This window comes from Vicugna pacos, chromosome 2, assembly GCF_048564905.1.
Source record: "Vicugna pacos chromosome 2, VicPac4, whole genome shotgun sequence".
In the NCBI taxonomy this organism is placed as follows: domain Eukaryota; kingdom Metazoa; phylum Chordata; class Mammalia; order Artiodactyla; family Camelidae; genus Vicugna; species Vicugna pacos.
This window is the reverse complement of record NC_132988.1, coordinates 67,868,683-67,888,234: the sequence shown is the minus strand read 5'-3', so window position 1 is coordinate 67,888,234 and position 19,552 is coordinate 67,868,683. Positions and strand designations below refer to the sequence as shown.

Sequence of the window (19,552 nt, the reverse complement as noted above, 5' to 3'; positions counted from 1 at the left end):
CCAAGAAGAAAAGTAGACCAACTCAGTAACAGATGCATTGGACTTGGATGGCATACAAATTCAAGAAGCTGAGCTACATAGACTCCTTTCATTTTGTTCAAGGATCTATTTCCTATTTCCTATTTTAGATTCTTTTAAATACTTCTCTTCTATCAACTCCTCCAAAACAACAATAATACAACAAAACAAACAAAAAACCCCACAGTTAATCAAGCAGGGCTAGGTTTATGTGAGTTATTACAGGAAGGGGGAACTGCACTTTGGTACTGTTTCAGAAGAGAGAAGTCATGGGAAGGTAATTATAAGGTGTTGGGGCCTGGTTGGTGATATCTTTGAGAGCTTTGTAAAGGTAGGAACTGGTTGGGAATGTGCAGAGTTCAGGACAGAACTTTGGATTGCTGGATAAGGTGAGGTGAAGTCCTGAACCTTGTCCTGGTGCACAAGCCATGTGTTTTAATAATTACACAATTTGACTTGGTCAAAATCCTGTTATCCTGGGACTAACTGCTAAGTCATTGTTGTTGGATCTTAGTATTATTTAATACAGAACTAGAAAAAAAAAATCTTGGTCCTACTGTTTGAGACATGGAATAAAATTTACACTGTTTTTACAACTCACTGAAGAAAATTAAACCTGTGTCATCACAATGTGAAAGGTTCTTTGCAAGAGACTTTCTCTTTGCTGCCATGTCTTACTGATAATTAATAAATAAATCATCATACTTGCCTAGTAATCAATGATTATACACTGGTTAAAGAAAATAGATTTCATACCACACATCTCTTTCTAAAGGGTTCTATTGGTTCACATGTTAAAAGATAAGACAATTCTAACAGTGCTTCTCTCTTTACAAACATATGCATTCATTCTCTTCAAACAAACTAAAAAAAGAAAAAATAATTAAATAAACAAGAACTCTGTCTTCGCTGATGCCCTTTCATAGTACAAAAACTATTACTTTTCAGGAGATCGAAGAGTTTATCCAGCGCTCCAGAGAAGATGGCATTGTAGTATTTACTTTGGGGTCAATGGTCCAAAACCTTCCCGAAGAAAGAGCTAGCATGATTGCATCAGCCCCAGCCCAGATTCCACAGAAGGTCTGATAAATTGCCTTCGTACTGAACAACTACTTGAGTGAGTCTCTTTAAGTTCGGTAGAGTGGATCCATTAACATGGTTTTTGAAAGGAGAGAGAATTTCATAAGGCAGTTAAGTCAAAATGAACTGGTATGATTGTTTTCCTCTTTAAGTTGTATCTTAAAATGGTGCAAGGGGAACACATTTGCTTAAATATTCCTTTCAAGTTTTACTTTGTTCTCAGAGACATTCATATATTAAAGATCAGTGCTATTAAGTTAATAGGAAGGACACAAGGATGCCCAAACTTTACCCCACATATCAAAATTTTTCCCAGTGGGCTTCCTGGGGGGCTGTGGAAATTATGAGCAGCAGAGCAGCATCACAGAACTGTTCAATTGGTAGCTGTGCTCAATATTCAATGTTCAAAATAGAATTTTGCTGAGTTGAAGCAAAAAGATTTCAAGTCCTTCCCTCCTGCTCCTCCTCCTTCTTCTCCCAAGATGAAAACAGCATATATCTTAAAACCAACCCTTGAGAAAAAGACCAAAAGAGAAGCCTGAGGGCCAGGCTTGCTTTCCTGTTACAGCAGGAAAGGGCGACAGGAAGAGGCACCGGCTCTGACTTTAAGGTCTCCTAGTCCTGCCCATTAGCAGCTTGGCCTAATCAACATACTGTTCTGACCAACTGGATTAACAACTACTTTCTCAGAGGTGGGGAGGAAGAGGAGAGGCAAAAACCAGGAAGGCATGGGGAGAGTCAGGGTTAAGCACACAGAAAATTACAGAAGTCCTCCTTCCCATAAAATGCTGTAGTTATGTTTATGACAGTACAAGTTCAATCTGAGCTCTCTCACTAGCTGTGAACTACTTGCCACCTTCGGGCATGATATAAACTGCCCCAGACAACCCACACTCCTTTTATCTTTGAAAGCCTGGAATCGGGCTGACTGCCTTGACAAGTAAGAGACAGACATCTATCTGCCTTTAAAAAAAAAAATGAATTGAGAAGTGAGTATTTCAGCATCAGTCATTTCTTAGGGCTGGATATAGCATCTTTAATACATTCTAAATTAGTGTTTTCTATTGTATAAAATGCAATTAGTGCTCTTGACAGCACAAACTGCTAATCTGCCTATTGTGCTTATAATGATCAAGGAAAATTAATGTGGCTTTGTTCATTTTTTTCAAAATATTATCACTTGTATAATTCTGCAGTTACTAGCTTTGTATAATAAATATGTAAAACTGTGCATGGATATTTCCACTATTAATGCCTTGGTGGGAAAAATACTGAGATAATACCAGGGAAATTTACACTTAAAAGATTATACGAAGCAGTGATTTTCCAACATTTAACCTAAAATACTTTATATTCCCTCTATCAGTAGAAGAAACTTTATCCCTTTTTCCCAAGTAGAAGAAAGTATAATACTTCTGAGAATACAGCATAGAAAGACATAAATATTCATTAAAATACTTCATGAAGAACGTGAACATAGCAAATTCTCACTTATTCTTCCCAGAACCTGCTAAGCAAGCAAAGCCTCTTCCAGAGTAAAACCACAAGGTTGCTGTATAAGATAGTCACATGAAACAAAGTGGTAGAAATTTCAGTCAACTTTGTGTTTACACTCCAGTTCTGACTGATTCTTGAATGCTTTTAACTATTAAAATACATTATTGACAAATGAATTTACCTCAGCTCTTTACAACTAATAATAACATGTTGTAGTAAACTCTACGAAAAGATAGTTGATAGACAGGTTCCCAGGTTTTTGGTACTTTAATTTTTTAAAAACTATACGACAGCACTCATTCTTTAACATTTCTGGGAAGAAATGTTCACATTTGTTAATTGAAGGAAGCTGGGCAAGACGCCTTCCTAGTAGACTTTAACCTCTAAAATGCTCTAAGCCTGTGATCATATTCACAGAGTAGAGCATTTTCTTTGTCTTGTCTTAACAGGTTCTGTGGAGGTTGAGGAGAAGCCAGACACACTGGGAAACATACTCGGCTCTATGAGTGGATCCCACAGTATGATCTTGGTAAGACGGTGGCAAATAAGTAGTAAATTCTAATTGAGAGAAAATCTCAGGGAAAATAGTGGAACAGCAATGTAATGCAACATTTGCTTTTGAAAACATCCACAACCAGGTACTAACTATCTCTCACCTGTAAATTTTCAATAGCTTCTTGACTGATCTTCGTGCCTCCACAGTCTTCCACCTCATACATCTACTGCTATTCTAGTTCTTTTGTCTAATTTAATATCGGAAATATCCATACTGTTCTATGAACTTTCCATGCCTCACACTGCCTACAAAATAAAGTACATCTGATAGAATATGACTTTTTGATCAACCCATCCATTATTTGTCCTCTATTCCAAACATCCCCTGAGATTCTCCATATATTATCAGAGCAAATCATTCCCTGTACATTTAAGAGACAATGGTTCTTCACTCCATGATTCTGAACATGGTGTTTTTTGAATCAGGAACCACTCCCACACTTGTCAACTGGCCAAAACAACACTATACTAATATACTTTCTAAGGTAATTTTCCTTTCTTTCATTTCCTCAGACTTTCTTTGGAAATCCACAAATGTTTATACAATCCCATGTGCACAGTAGTCCTATGCAGAAAATATTGCCCTCTTTATTGGCTTATACTATCAATTTCTAACGATGGGACTTAGAATTTATTGTTTTCATTGATCTCTTTCTTAGGTCACCCCAAAACCAACGCTTTTATTACTCATGGTGGTGTCAATGGCATCTATGAAGCCATTTACCATGGGATTCCAATTGTGGGACTCCCCGTGTTTGTTAACCAACCTGATAATGTTGCTCACATGACGGCCAAGGGAGCAGCTATTAGACTGGACTTGAACACAGTGTCAAGTACAGATTTGTTCGATGCATTTAAAACCATCATTAATGACCCTTTGTGAGTATAAGCTTTTTTAACTGAGTAGTATTTATAGATAAGTTCTCTTTTCAAGTAATGGATTTTTTCTCCTTATTAAAAAACTGATTTTGAAATAATTAAAATGATATAACCAAACTGAAATTCACTTCTACATTCAACCAGTTATTTCAAAGTAGCATTTTAATCCTCTGGATTGATAAGCAACTAGTTAGTGCAACAATTTTCTATGCAAAGAAAAAATTCAAAGCTATATAGTTTATATTAAGAAGCATGCATTTTTATGTTGTATTAGTTTCTGATGTACAGCATGGATGGACTTGGAAGGCATTATGCTAAGTGAAATAAGTCAGACAAAGACAAATAGTATAAGATACCACTTACATGTGGAATCTAAAAAAATACAACAAACTAGTGAATATAACAGAAAAGAAACAGACTTAACAGATGTAGAGAAGGAACTAGTGGTTACCAGTGGGGAGAGAGAAAAGAGTGGGGGAAGATGGAGGTGGAGGATTAAGAGGTACAAACTACCAGGTATAAAATAAGCTACAAGAATGTATTGTACAACATGGGAAATACAGCCAATATTTTATAATAACTATAAATGGAGTATAACCTGTAAAAATTGTGAATCACTATATTGTGTACCTGTAACATATAATATTGTACATTAACTATATCTCAATTTAAAAATATGATACTGTAAAAGAAATGCATAAATTTTAAAAAGTAAAGAGCAAAAAATAAAGCATGTATTTTTAAAAATATGACTGAATCCACAGAAGACTGAAAAATGTTAAAGAAAATAGTTTAATTTAATACTTCAAATTTCCAAAACTATAAAAATACTAAAAATGACTAACCTTTCTACCTCTATGGAGCTGCCTATTCTGAACATTTTATATAAATGGCATCATCCAGTATGTGGCCTTTTGCAACTGACTTCTTTTTCTTAGCAACTTTTACTTTTTAGTTGCATTCACATTCCATCATGTATCAGTACTTCGTTCCTTTATATCGTTCAGTAATATTCTATGGCATGAATATACCATTCATTATTAATGTGGTATTAATTTTAATTAATTATTATGAGTTATTAATATATTCATCAGTTGATGGACACTTCATTTTTTTCACTTTTGTCTATCATGAACAATGATGCTACAAAACACTGTTATACATATTTTGGTGTGAACATATGCTTTTATTGCTTTTTGGTATATATCTTGGTATCATATATTGGGTCATATGATAACTTTATGTTTATGAGGAGCTACCAAACTATCTTCCAAAGTAGTCACATCATTTTACATTCCCTCCACCAGTGTCTAAGAGTTCCAATCCTCCGTAACATTGCCAATACACATATTATATATTATTATAATTTTATTATAGCCATTCTAGTGGGTGTGAAGTGGTCTCTTTGTGGTCTTGATTTGCATTTTACTCATGGTTACTAACGTTGAGAATATTTTCATGTACTTATTGGCTATTTTTATATCTTCTTTGGAGACATTTCTCTTCCAATTCTTTACCCTGTTTTTAGTTGGGTTATCTGTCTTTTTATTATTAAACTGTTAGAACTCTTTTGTATCATATACACATGTCCTTTATCAGATAAATGATTTGAAAATATATTCTCAAATAGTAAGTTATTTTTCTTGCCAGTGTCCTTAGAAACACAATTTTAAAAAAATTGATGGAATAAATCTTTAATAATTAAATGTTTCCATACTCAGCTGAGTCTGTCAAAACTGTTAAAACTTCCTAGAAAGGCAACTCCCAGAACAGATGCCTTCACTAGTGAATACTTTCAAGTACTTAAAAAAGAAATACCACCAATCTTCCACAAACTCTTCTAGATAATCTCATACTAACACCTTCCAAGTCATTTTATGAGGACATAATATCCTTAATATCAGTCCCAGATAAAGATATTACAACACAAAAGAATTTAAAAACAATTCCTTCCCTAAGTCAAATATAAAAGAACTAAGTAGAGTATCATATGAAAAGAACAAAACATCATGGCCAAAATGGGTTTATTCCAAGATTCCATTACTGTTATTCCATTTTTCCATATTATTCCATTATTCCAAGATTCCTATATGTATAAAAATCAATAAAAATTATTCAATGAATTGTCAAAATAAAAGAAAAAAAATATTACACCATTCCAATGTTTTAGAAAAATTGATAAAAGTCAACATCCACTTATAATACTTTAAAAAAAAAACCTTTTGCAAACTAGAAATAGAAAGAAATGCCCTTAATCTTATAATGATTATATAAAATCCCTATAAAATATTACACTCACTGGCAAAATATATACAGCTTTATCCTCTTCATTAGTCATTAGGAAAATATAAACTAAAACTTCACTATTAACTCATCATAAAAACTAAAATTTAAGGATTATCCCTATCAAGCATTGACAAGAATGTGGAGAAATAGGGACTCTACCATACTACTGGTGAGAACACAAGTTAATAAACCACTTCAGAAAACTGTTTAGTGATAGCAATGAAACCCAAACATACATGCACCTTTCCCTCAGCCAATCCATTCCTTGATATATGACTAACAAAAATGTATAACTATGTAAACCAAAAGACATATACAAGAGTTATTGCAACCACATTAATAGTAATGGCCAAAAACTGTGTACAATCTAAATGCGCATTGATCAAAGAATGAATTAATGATTTGTGGTATTGTCATACAAGGGAATACTATACAACAATGGAATTAGCTACCATTTGCTACACAGGACAGACACAGAAAAGTATATACTATATGATTCCAATATATACACAAGTATAATACTTCTATGGTGTTAGAAGTCAGGCTACTACTTACTTTGGGGAAGACAGAAGTGACTGGAGGCATCCACAAGGAAGGGGTGCTTCTGGGGAGCTTACAGTACTCTACAGCATGATCAGGGCAGGAGCTATCATTGTGTTTCACTTGGTGGTCATTTTCTAGCTAATTTTGAATTTTGAGCTCTTTACTTGGGATTTGTGCAGTTTTCATACATATTTTATACTTAAAGATTTTAGAAAATATAACATTTAAATTTTCCTGCACATTAAATAGCAAAATAAACAACAAAAACAATAGAAGAAATGCCCACAACTACTATCAAAATGTGGTCAGGAAAATCCACTCTGAAGATGACACTGAAGCAAAGTCCTCAATCAAGAGGTAGAAGCAAGACCCAGGGGGTTGTGGGGAAAATAATCCAGGAGAAGGACAGAGGGGACTGACAGTGCAAAGGTGCTGAGGTGAGAACATATTTGCAACATGGAGGAACAGAAGGCCAATGTTCCTACAACCACAACAGAGTGTGCATGGAACAAAGTGATCAAGGAAGAGATTGCCAGGGGTCTGAGCATGCAGGATGCTATCAGTAAAAGAGCAGCTTTGGGTTTTATTCTAAAAGTGATGAGAAGTCAGATGGAAATTTTGAGTAGCAGGGTATAATAATCTAAGATGTGTTTCCAAAAAATTATTCTGGCCACTGGTAGAAGATAGCTGGTAGAAGAGAGAAGAGTCAAAGCACCAGGATTGAGTAAGAGCCATTTCACTATCCATGATTCAATTACTCTTTAAAAACTATAAGAGCATCATCCTAAAATGCTATTTCCACCACCCAATTTATAGTGCTTAGACTGGCTCATATCAATTCTGCCACTAGAAAAGACTGAATTTTCCCACCTGACCTTCCATTTTCACTGTTTAACTATTTGTTCATCAGAAAATTTTAAGTTAAGAGCCAAACTTTCTATGATGACCCAAATAAAAATGTCTACTATTTCTGTAACTGTATGACATTTATTTTGAATAATTTGTATGACATCTTGGAAAAACTATTTATGCTATTAGTATGCTAAAGCAAATTAACTACATTTAAATGTTGATATCTTTGTGCTTCTCCTTTAGCTATAAAGAGAATATTGAGGTTATCAAGGATTCACCATGATCAGCCAGTGAAGCCCCTGGACTGAGTAGTCTTCTGGATAGAGTTTGTCATGCGCCACAAAGGAGCAAGCACCTGAGGCCAGCCGCCCATGAGCTCAGCTGGTACCAGTACCACTCTCTGGATGTGACTGGCCTGTGTGGCAACTGCTGTCTTTGTCATCACAAAATGCTGTCTGTTTTGCTGCCAGAGGTTTCCTAAAGCAGGAAAGAAGGAAAAAAGGGAGTAGCTCTATCTGAAGTCTGAAACAGGAATGCCCCATACATGACCCTCTTTCAGCTGACTCGAGCAAGAAGGAGTTATGATGAGGTTCCTGTCCTCCTGTGACAAAAGGACTTTTCACAATTTAGCATCAAAGATCAAAATTTGCTTTCAAGGGATTTTCTTCCTGCTTAAGAGTTAGAAATACGTCATGCCAAGAGAAAAGCTGCTGAGATATTAAATAAAAATAAAACTATAAGGGTATATATATTGAAATTGATTATTTTAATTAAAATTTTATACTAAAAAGAAATCGTTGAATTTAATTCTGCTTCACAAGATATGCATGGACAAAAGAACCATAACAAGTCTACTCACAATATCAATATTATTTTGTAGATATTCAGAATATTTTAACTTTATTTTGGGGCAGAATTTTATAGTTTTATCTTGCTACAGAAACTGTTCAATACTTGAAATTGTGTAAAAGATTCACCCTTCCACTTCATTTGTGAGTCCACGAACACTTCTTGGATTTTACTGTGCATCCAGCCTCAGCATCACTCCTTACCTAAAGCCATGGCAACTCACTTGCATTCCTCCAGGTTAAGTCATGTCCCAGTGAAATGTCTGTGGAATCAGTCATACAGCAACTGCTACCTGCTTCCTATTATAAAACTGAGCCATTTGTGAAAATCTTTGATTTCATGACTGAATGTTCTTTTTCTCCTTAATTTTAAAAATATTCACCTGATCGCTTTCATTCCTATATTCAGCCTTTGATAATGGATAAAACTTTTCAATTGTAAACCAAGAAAATATACAACCTGTACTCTACAGGGAATTACTGAATTTTCATTCTCTCCAAATGTACCTAAATATATTACATACCATATCTATATCTATATACATTCTTTCAAAACAAGACAGAGCATCACTTAGCTACTTGCAAAACAGTGTGAAATTCAATGTGTTTGTTAAACACAGAATGAAATAATTACTATTGTCCCATATACCATACTTTAGATTATGTGTGCCATTCTTCTGTCTCTTTTCTCAAGAGTTTATTTCTCCATCAATCCCACAACAATTATCTGTAAACATTCAATCCTTTGCCAAAACCAAAAATAATAAAAGCATCATTTTCTTTAAACCTAGGCCCTCCTTGACTGATGTAATCGGTAACAGTAGGTAGAATGCAAAAATTATATAAATTTTATGGAAAATTGGTAAATCAAATGAAAGAAATCTTAAGGCACTCTTGAAAACTGCACATCAAAAAAGGACTTTAGTATCAAAGTGATCAGATGAGAAAAAGCATAATTGTCTTATTGGTCAAAACCACCATCTAAATCATATGACAATCATTCCTCAGCCTAAGGCATAATTTATTTTTAAAATAAATTAAAACATTCATGTCTAGGGAATTATTGAAAAAAATGTGCCACAGAATTTTCAATACAACTCATACATATAATTGACACTTTAAAAAAAATGGAACTAATATGGTGTCATAGTATATAATATTTTTAAATCACATATCTAGACTTAAATAATTTTCTTCAAATTGATTCTACAACATGTGTAACAGAGAAAAGATTGGTAGTCATTGTACAGTGAGAACTACTTCTAATCTCCAATAAAAAGTCAGTCAATATGAAATTAGATGAAGCATATGAATTTTCAGGATTTTCCCAGAAGTGAAATTGCCAATGATATATGAAAGGTGACAGGTCACTGATGAATTTGGAAACAAAAATTAAGTCAATGAATTATTTTCCTGGAGATGATCTGCAGAACAAATAAACTTGGGGCATACCTTTTCTGAAGTATACTGTGGAAATACCCATTAAAATAAAATATAAACATACTGTTTGAAATTGCAACCCTACATCTAGGAATCTTCATGCAGAAACACTTGTTTATGTTCATAATTATATTCTGAATATTCCCACTAGATTTTAAACGGCTATTCATTAGTAAGCATGGCTACAACATGGTATGGGTAATACAGCCATGAGAGGAAGCACAGATTATGGGTAATATTGTTGAATGCTCTCCATGTCATTTTACTAAATAAAGAACAAGTCCAGAGATTACAAAAAAAAGAGAGCATGACATTCTCCTTTGGATATAAAATGAAATATATGTAAATTTGTAAACCATAGAGGAAATTCTCTTAAAGAATACACTGAATTCCCAATGATGAGAATTAAAATTTTTATTCTCTGGACATCATTATTTGACCTTTCACAATAGTTTTCATTTGTTAATTACATGGTTTAAAAATTAGTGAAATCAACATATTGAGTCAAGATATTAAGTTCTATAATTTTCATATCTTATTATCAATGTATTAGTTTCACTCAGAACACTTGACTGGAAACCTGACATACTATGAAATATATCAAATTAGGGCCTTTTTTAGTACAGCAATTTCAGGTTTTATAAAGAAATATATTACATGTATTTGCAATTTCAATAGTCTTAAACGTCCTGACTCACAAAAATTTAATGGCTTTACTATGGTTTTAATGTCAATACTGAAATAAATTTAGAATAGCTCAGGGACCTCTGCCAGCTTACTTCAAATATTTATATTTATAGTGTTTATATAACTAAAAATACTTTGACATCTCTCCCATCAAGTAATTTCTACTCTCTTGACCTTTAGAAAGTCTTGTTGCTGAGAGGGGAAGGGTATAGCTCGGGATGCTGTGTGTGCTTAGCTTGCACAAAGTCCTGGGTTCAAACCCCAGGACTTCCATTAAAATAAGTAAATAAACCTAACTACTTCCCTTTCAAAAAATTTTTTTAAAGTTTTAAAAGAAAACTTTGTTGCTGTCTCACAAATGTTGCAGTCTAACCTCCAATACTCAGTCACAAAATGCAACACATTGTCTATTTATTTGTCTTTCTCTCTCTATCTGCCTCTCTCTTCCCTCCCTAGCTCCCTACTCATCATGAAGCCCTGAACCACACCCAATGTCCCCATGGTAAATGATCATTTGTGGAGAGTTCATAGATATGTCTGAAAAGATCCAGTACTTCGGCCCTCCAGCAGATTGAGTCTTCTCAAACCAATCACCAGATATGTCCAGATAATTACAACCCCAGCCACACAGGATTGTAACCAACTGAGAAACCTTCTACAACAATCATGTAGCTAAGCATAGACAACACCCAGAACTATAATAGATAAAAATAAAATGAGGACTGCTCTTCTAAGCCCCTACTTTTAAGGGCACTTATTACGCAGTAATACCCCACTGGGAAAATAATTATACTTTTGTCATAATATTACAATAAAGATATAGCTTAATAATGGGACATTATCAATGTTATGTCTTGGAAAACTGTAACACAAAAAGGAGATCCACCATATCAAAACGGTTAAGAGGTTGCACTCTGTACTCAGACAGCATGGATTTAAGTCCCCGCAGAACTGCCACAGAGTTGTGTGGGGTTGGGAGTGTTACTGTACCTCCCTAAGCCTCAGCTGCCCCATCAGTGAAATGTAGATAAAGTAATGGTATTAACCACTTCATGGAGTTGTTGAAAGTCTGAATATACTAACCTTGTAAAGCACTAAACGTAGTTGGTGTATATATTGGAATATAGCTTACATTAACTATTCCTATTTAAAGGAATAGAAACATGTTCACAATACTTTTCGTTCTCAGGTTTATGTAATATGTATTTTTATGTAACATGTTTCAAATGTAAATAATGATAATAACAGCATTTCCTGTAAATATGCAGAAATTAAATAAGGAGGAATAAATCGATGGCACAGGACTGTGCCAAGATGCCAGAGTAGGAGGACATGGAGCTCACAATCCTCACAAAGACATCAAAAATACATCTTCATATGGAACAACTGTCACAGAAAACTAACTGTAAACTCACAGAACTACAAAAGCAAAGCTACAAAAGTGTTCCCTATAACCAGATATGATGGAAAAAAGGTAAAGGATTGGGACCTCTGCCTCTGGGAAGGATCTAAAAGGAAAGGGTGGACCCTCACCCTATGGAGCTAACGAGTGGAGCCATGGACTGGGTGTCCCAGTCCTGGTGTTCTATTTGGAGAAAACAAGACTCTTAGATGCTGGGGAACTACTTAGACAAACAGCAGAGCTGGAGAGTCCATCAATCCACTCTCAAAAAATGCACAGGTGCTGGCTGGCAAAAACAAACAAACAGTAAGCATAACCTCTACACTGGCAGCTGTTGCCTTGCCAAAATCCCAGATCTGAGAGAGGCCAGTATCCCACCCTGTTCATTCCACACCATAGATTGACACAAGATCTGGAATAGCTGGACCCTGGGAAAAGGCTCAGTCTAGCTGTGCAGAGGATGCTTGGGCCTTGGGTGTTGTCTGGTTGTGGAGGCCATTTCCAACGCTGTTGCTTATTAGCCAGCGTTACAAGAGTCACAGGGACCAGCAAGCGACAGTCCATCTACCAGCTGAATAAGTGCTCTGGCCCCACTGACCCCACATCTCAGTTTTGCAATACATCTGGTACAACCACAACAAGGTGAGGGACACAAACCAGGGCTGCACCTGAGCAGAACCAAAGATGCTTAAGCAGGTGGTATATCTGACATCTGTGAGCACTCAGGCCTTGCTTGCTTCAGCACTCTCTGCCCTTGGGGCAAGGAACACTATTAAAGAGAAAGGCCCTGATTGTGTCCAAACCTCCAGGCTTCTACTCCAACAACTGTGGAGCAGACACTCCCCTGCACAGGTTTTAGACAGCCACAACACTCCCTATCAATGCAATAATGGCCAGTACAAACTAAGGAAAGACGTAGCTGACTACCATTTCCAAAGAGTGCTCACATCAAAGACACTGGAAACATGCAGTTTACACAGGGATGCTCCCACATAAAAACACCCCTTCAAGACCACAATACAGAAGAGTTTCTCCTAAATTCACAGAGACAGAGAAAGTTAACTGAAATGAAAAAGCAGGGGTGATACTTCCAATTCAAAGAGTAAGAGAAATCCCCTTAAAGAATAAATAATGACACAGGAACACAAGTCTACAGACCTTGAGTTCAAAAAGTATGTAATAAAATAATCTAAGTGAATTCAGAATAATTTTAGATATAAATAGAGATCACTGTAACAAATAGATAGAAGTTATGATGACCAACTAATCAATAATAGACAATTCAATTTCTGAGATAAAAATCAGCACACAGAAAAATAATTTTAAGAAATGAAAGCAACATATGAGATCAATAGGATTATATAAAAGCACTGAATAATATAAAGTAAATACTAACAGAAATTGAGGCAGAAGTTGATAGGAATACAATAATAGAAGGAGATTTATAATACCTCACAGACATCAATGGACAGATTGTTCAGACAGAAAACCCATAAGGCAACAGAGGCCCTAAAGACACAGTAGAACACTAGGATTAATATACACAGAACACCACATCCAAAAAAGCAGGACACAGATGCTTTTCAAGCACATATGGAAGATTCTCTAGGAGACACCACAGAGTAGGTCACAAAACAAACCTCAAGAAATTAAAGAGGATAGAAATTACATCAAGCATTTATTAAACCACAATGGTATGAAACTAGAAATCAGCTACAGAAAGAAAAAGAGTAAAAGAATGAACACGTTGAGGCTAAAAACATGATACATAATGATGGGTCGATGATGAAATCAAAGAAGACATAAGAAAACATCACAAGACAGGGGGTAGGGTGTAGCTCAGTGGTAGAGTGCCTGCCTAGCATGCATGAAATCCTGGGTTCAATTCTCAGCATCTCAGCTAAAAATAAATAATTGATTAAATAAATAAACAACTACCTCTCCCCATTAAAAAAAGTTTTTTTAATCACAAGACAACTGAAAATGAAAACCCAACTTCACAAAATCTATGGGATGAAGCAAAAGCAGTTCTAAGAGGGAAGGTCATAGTGATGCAGGCCTTCCTCAAGAAAAAAGAAAAATCTCAAATAAACAACTTAACCTACCTAAATAGACTTTAAAATAAAGACTGTTACAAGAGACAAAGAAGGAAACTACTCAATGCTCAAGGGAACAATCCAAGAAGATGTTAATATATATGCACCTAATACAGGAGCACCTCAACATATAAGGCAACTGTTAACAGACATACAAGGAGAAATCAACAATAACACAATAATAATGGGGGACCTTCGCACCTCACTTACATCAGTGGACAGATTATCCAGACAGAAAAATCAATAAGGAAACACAGGCCTTAAGTGATGCATTAGGCCAGGTGGCCTGAACTGACATTTATAGAGCATTCTATCCAAAAGGAGCAGAATACACATTCTTCTCAAGTGCATGTGGAACATTCTCCAGAATAGATCACATGCTATTCTACAAATCAAGCCTTGGTAAATTTAAGAAAACTGAAACCACATCAAGTATCTTTTTCAATACTACATCAGGAGATAGGAAATCAATTACAAGAAAAAAATTGCAAAAACCACAAACACACGGAGGCTAAACAATATGTTATTAAACAAACAATGGATCAGTGCAGAAATCAAAAAATACTTAGAGACAAATGAAAATGAAAACATGATGATCCAAAATCTCTGGGACACAGCAAAAGCAGTTCTAAGAAGGAAGTTTACAGTGATACAAGCTTACCTCAGGAAACAGAAACTTCTCAATAAACAACCTAAGCTTACAGCTAAAGCAACTAGAGAAAGAAGAACAAACAAACCCCAAAATTAGTAGAAGGAAAGAAATCATAAAGATTAGAGTAGAAATGAAACAGAGACCAAAAAACAAGGAATAGAAAAGATCATTGAAACTAAAAGCTGGTTCTTTGAATAGATAAACAAAATTGATAAACCTTCAGTCAGACTCATCAAGAAAAAAAGGAAGAGGGCCTGAATTAATAAAATCAGAAATGAAAAGAAGTTACAAATGACACTAGAGAAATATAAGGGATCATACGAGGCTTCCATGAGCAACTATATACTAAGAAAAAGGACAACTTAGAAGAAATGGACAATTTCTTAGAAAAGGACAACTTGCCAAGACTGAACCAGGAAGAAATAGAAAGGAAAATATGAATAGACCAATTACCAGTACTGAAATTGAATCAGTAATTTAAAATTCCCTACAAACAAAAGTCCAGGACCAGATGGCTTCACAGGTGAGTTCTACCAACATTTAGAGAATAGTTAACATCTATTTTTCTGAAACTATTCCAAAACTTTGTAGAGGAAGAAATACTTCTGAATTCATTCTATGAGGCTCCCATCACACTGATATCAAAACCAGACAAAGATTTACAAAAAAGAAAATTATAGCCAATAGCCCTTACAAATATAGATGCAAAAATCCTAAACAAAATACTAGCATATCAACTCCAACAGTGCATTAAAAGGATCATACACCATGATCAAGTGGGATTTACCCCACGATGCAAGTATTATTCAATATCTGTAAATTAATCAATGTAACACACCACATTAACAAATTTAAGAATAAAAACCATATGATCACCTCAATAGATGTAGAAAAACTTTTGATAAAATTTAACATCCACTTATGATAAAAACCCTTCAGAAAATGGGCATAGAGGGGACATAGCTCAACATAACAAAAGCCGTATATGACAAACGCAGCTAACATCATACTTAATGGTGAAAAACTGAATGCATTTTCTCTAAGATCAGGAACAAGACAAGGATGCCCACTCGTACCACTTTTATTCAACATAGTTTTGGAAGTCCTAATTAGTAATCAGAGAACAAAACAAAAGAAATCCAAGTTGGAAAAGAAGTAAAACTGTCACTGTTTGCAGATGACATGACATTATACATAGAAAACACTAAAGATGCTACCAGAAAACTACTGAAGCTCATCAATGAATTCAGTAAAGTTGCAGGATACAAAATTAATATACAGAATTCAGTTGCATTCCTATACACCAACAACAAATAGCAGAAAAAGAAATTGGGGAAACAATCCCATTTACCAAAGCATCAAAAAGAATAAAATACCTAGGAATAAACCTGCCTAAAGAGGTACTTGCACCAAAAAAGACACATAGATCAATGGGACAGCATGGAAAGCCTAGAAATACACCTACACACTTATGATGAATTAATCTTTAATAAGGAGGTAAGAATATACAATGTGGAAAAGAGAAACTCTTCAATAAGCGGTGATGGGAAAACTGGACAGCTACCTGTAAAAGAATAAATTAGAACATTCTCTAACACCATATACAAAAAAGTAAACTCAGAATGGATTAAAGACCCAAATGTAAAACTGGATACTCTCAAACTCCTAGAGGAAAACATATGCAGAACACCCTTGGACATAAATTACAGTGATATATTTTTTGAACCAGCTTCTAGAGTAAATGGAAATCAAATCAAAATAAACAAATGGGAACTAACTATACTGAAAGGCTTTTGCACAGCTAAGGATACCATCAACAAAACAAAAAGACAACCTACAAATTGGGAAAAGATATTTGCAAATGATGTGACTGACAAGGGACTAATTTCCAAAATATACAAACAGCTCATTCACATTAATATTAAAAAAAATTTTTAAAGTGGGCAGAAGACATACACAGACATCACTCCAAAGAAGACAGATAAACAGCCAATAAGCATGTGAAAAGATGCTCAACATCACTAATTGTTATAGAAATGGAAATCAAAACTACAATGAGATATCACCTCACACCAGTCAGAATGGCCATCATTAAAAAGTCTACAAATGATAAATGCTGGAGAGGTGGTAGAGAAAAAAAACCCTCCAACACTGTTGGTGGGAATGTAAATTGGCACAGCCGCTATGGAGGATCCTTAAAAAACTAAAAATAGACTTACCATATGATCCAGCAATCCCACACTATTCACAACAGCCAAGACATGGAAACAACCCAAATATCCATCTAAAGATGACTGGATAAAGAAGATGTACAAATACTATACACCCTAAAAAAAGAATAAAATAATGCCATTTACAGCAACATGGATGGACCTGGAGATCATAATTCTAAGTCAGCCAGAAACAGAAAGAAAAATATCACATGATATCATTCATAGGTGAAATCTGAATTAAAAAAAGACACAAATTAACTTATTTATAAAAAGAAAAACTAACTCACAGACATAGAGAACCAACATATGGTTACCAGGGGAGAAAGGGGCTAGGAAGGAGTAAATTAGGAGTTCAAGATTTGCAGATATTAAATACTATATATAAAATAGATACACAACAAGTTTATATTATATAGCACAGGGAACTATATTCAATATATTATAGTAACCTCTAATGAAAAAGAATATGAATATTTGTATACATACGTATGACTGAAACATTATGCTGTACAGAAGAAATTGACACAACATTGTAAACTGACTATACTTTAATAAAAAATAATGAAAGTTTTAAAAATAAAGTATCCCTGCAGAAGAGCCTGAGCTTTTGAGGCTCAGACTCTGAAGCAATCTATGCTTCCAAGATACTCTCATGAACTATAGCCCAATCACCAAACAATTCGTAAAAGCAACAGTAAGAAAACAGACAGTCAAAGGAGGTCCCTACTAAAACCTGAGGCTATAACTTCCAACTAGCCACTTAGTCACTAAGCAAATAACAGCAACAATACATGGAACTGGAAAGAACCAGTATCCAGTGCTGATACACTCTATTATCTAAATGTTCTCTTTTCAGGAAAACTTTCACAAGACATAAAAAGAAATAGGAAAATGTGACCTACATGAGAAAAAAAAAAAAAGCAAGGAATGGAAACTTCCTGTGGCAGGAAAAATTGGTTGGCTGTAAGGGGAAAATTTTTCAATTTATCTGTTGTAAATGGGTTCAATGACTTAAAGAAAACTACCAAGAAGACAAAACACTCAAAAATAAATAAATAAAATGAGAAACTAAAATAAAAAATATGAATGATCATAAGAGACTACTGTGAATCACAATATTTCAACAAATTGTACAAATTAGAAGAAATGCAAAAATTCCTCAAGGCATACAACCTACTTTCAGGAAACCATGCTTTAAGAAGAAAGCTATTAAAACAATATCCTATCTAAGAGCATCTATAAACAAATTGTATTTAACAAAAGAAACAAATGGAAATTGTGGAGCTGAAAATTATGGTATCTGAAATGAAAAATTCACTAGAGGCAGTCAACAGTAGATTTGAAGGAGCTGATGAAAAACCTGCAAACTTGAAGATAGATCAAAAGACAACAAATCCAAATAAGAGAGAGAAAAAAGAATGAAAAAATTGGAGAGGCTTAGGGATAGTGACAAAAAGAAAGAGGAACAGAGCAAAATATTCGAAAAACAGTTTCTGAAGACAACCCAGGTATAATGAAATACATTCATCTACAAATCTCAACAATTCCAAGTAAGATAGAGAAGAGCCACACGCAGACACAACTGAAATGTTAGAAACTAAAGACAGAAGATGTTGAAGCAATAAGAAAAAAGTAATTCATGCATACCAGCAAATTCCACTATGATACAGCTTCTATCTCATCAGAGGCAATGGAAGCTCTATGACTGTGGGATGACATGTTCAAAGTGCTACAAACCTATCAATCAAAAACTCTGTATCAAACAAACCTACTTTCAAAAATGAGGGCAAAATACAGATATTCCTCTGTCCCACACTCCACCAAAATAGAATTCATTGGTGGGAAATCTGCCTTACAGGAAGAACTGAAGGAAGATCTTGATGCAAAAGAAAGTAAACCCAGACGGCAGTTCTACTCACCAGGATAAACCAGAGCACGGGTGAAGACAATTAAGTAATTATACAAGACAGTATAAGAGCACATTTCTTCTCCTTTCTTCTCTTAATAAATATACAAAGCAAGCAGGTAAACCATGCATACAATTGTACTGTAGGCATATGACACAGAGTTAATACATTTGGGGAGGGGCATTGCACCAGTGGTACAGACCCTGAGGTGACAGCAGTGGCTGAGGCCCAGGAGGGCACGGTCCTATAGCAGAAGAGCCCGGAGATATACTGGGTCAAAGTTCCAATTCTGGCCCCAGGGGGCGTCACAGAGCAGCAGCACCTGTTCTCAGAGATGGCCTGTTAAAGCCCCCTGTCAGGACCCAGGGGGTGGGGTGCAGAGCAGCAGCGGTGTGGCCCTGGTAACGGTGGGGCACAGCGCTGGCTGAAGACCCAGGGTGAGGAGCAGAGCGCAGCCCTGCGGCCCCAGCAATGAGAGCTTAAAGCCCTGACTCAGGGCTCACGGAAGGTGTGTACAGCAGCAGCAGCTCAGCCTAGGGAGTGGCCAGGCAGAGCCACAAGTAGGAATCCAGGGTGAGGTCCGAAGCAGTAGCAGCA

At 35.4% G+C, this 19,552-nt stretch overlaps 1 pseudogene; it reads left to right on the top strand.

Moving 5' to 3' along the window:
* Positions 1 to 930: 930 nt before the first annotated feature.
* Positions 931 to 8,219, top strand: LOC102535273 (UDP-glucuronosyltransferase 2B18-like; annotated as a pseudogene).
* The last annotated feature ends 11,333 nt before the right edge of the window (positions 8,220 to 19,552 follow it).